The sequence below is a fragment of the Euprymna scolopes genome, chromosome 30, assembly GCF_053919585.1.
Source record: "Euprymna scolopes isolate OS-2025 chromosome 30, ASM5391958v1, whole genome shotgun sequence".
In the NCBI taxonomy this organism is placed as follows: Eukaryota; Metazoa; Mollusca; class Cephalopoda; order Sepiida; family Sepiolidae; genus Euprymna; species Euprymna scolopes.
In genome coordinates, this window is record NC_136511.1 from 27,849,575 (window position 1) to 27,851,125 (window position 1,551).

At 38.2% G+C, this 1,551-nt stretch overlaps 1 pseudogene; it reads left to right on the forward strand.

Moving 5' to 3' along the window:
• The first annotated feature begins 648 nt into the window (after positions 1-648).
• Positions 649-773, forward strand: LOC145255020 (U2 spliceosomal RNA; annotated as a pseudogene).
• The last annotated feature ends 778 nt before the right edge of the window (positions 774-1,551 follow it).

Genomic DNA, 1,551 nt, shown 5'->3' on the forward strand with positions numbered 1-1,551 from the left:
CAAAAACGTTGGGGTTTTCGTTAGTTAGTTTAGAGTCCACAGAGTGAATGAGGTATTGTGGTAAATGTTGCCAGTCAAGAGTAAAGTCGCCAAAGACTCCATTTTCACTTTAGTAACAAAGACCCTGCAACACTCACCATCCCACTTCTTGTATGGTCTTGTGCCTAAGTTTGTTTACAAATGTGATTTTTTTGCTTTTATTTTAATTTCTCATTATTTAATTTTAAAAATTTTTCATTACGGAAATAAACTATATAAACAAGATCAAAGTGTAGTATCTGTTCCGGCAGATACTGCAAGCAAAGACCATATGTGCGGATGACCCCAAATATAAGAACTTGGTCAATGTAGGGGCAACTCTTCATACCAATTATCATTATATAGTTCCCCTACTCCCCGGGAAGTTGGTCCCCATTTCTCCTTCACTCCTCACATTAAAAATCGGCCTTGTGCCTAATTTGCTCGGTGGGGGAGCAAATAATACCCCCCACATATAAGACCTTGGTCAATGTAGGGGCAACTCTTCATGCCAATTGTCATTATCCAGCTCCCCTACTCCCCGGGGAGTTGGTCCCCCATTTCCCCTTCACTCCTCACATTAAAAATCGGTCTTGTACCTAATTTGCTCGGTGGGGAGCAAATAAACACAGTTTTTCTTGGCCTTTTGGCCAAGATCAAAGTGTAGTATCTGTTCCGGCAGATACTGCAAGCAAAGATCATATGTGGGGGCAGCCCCACATATAAGACCTTGGTTAATGTAGGGGCAACCCTTCATACCAATTGTCATTATCCAGCTCCCCTACTCCCGGGGATTTGATCCCCCATTTCCCCTTCACTCCTCATATTAAAAATCGGCCTTCTGCCTAATTTGCTCAGTGGGGGAGTAAATAAATAACGCTTTTCTTGGCCTTTTGTATCAATTTAATGTAAAATGATCACCCACTTTACATCAGTCAGTCTCAAAGCCATTCAAGTCATTCTCCAGATCATTCAAGTTGTTTTTGAAGGATTCTAGTTATTTTTTAAGCATTCAAGTCATTCTTAAGGGCATTCAATTCATTCTTAAGTTCATTAAAATCATTCTAAGTCATTTACTTTTTAATTATTTAAGTCATTTCAGCCCATTTTTCGGTCATTTTAGTTTATCTTAAAGAACTTCATGCCAATCCTACATTCACGCATTCATTCATTACACGAGAGCACGCGACTAATGGCTATCGGCCTTGTTAGATATTAAGATATCTTTTTCGTTGGATGTGTACGTTCTGCTGATTCTATTTTTTTATGAATTTATTTATCAGGATTTGTGATATTTTTCTTGGAACAGAAATTAGGGTAAGTATGTTTAATGAAAACAGTTGTCCCGAATGTACGGCGGGCGTTACACTCAGACCGTGTCGTTACATTTAAAACGTTTCGAACACATACGTTGTCTAGTACCGTTACAAAGGAACATGCACAGAAATAGAAAGTAATAAAAATCCGACTTAGCATTTTTTAAAGTACAAATGAAATTCATCTATTCGTTAATCTTGCAGCATTTCATTATAT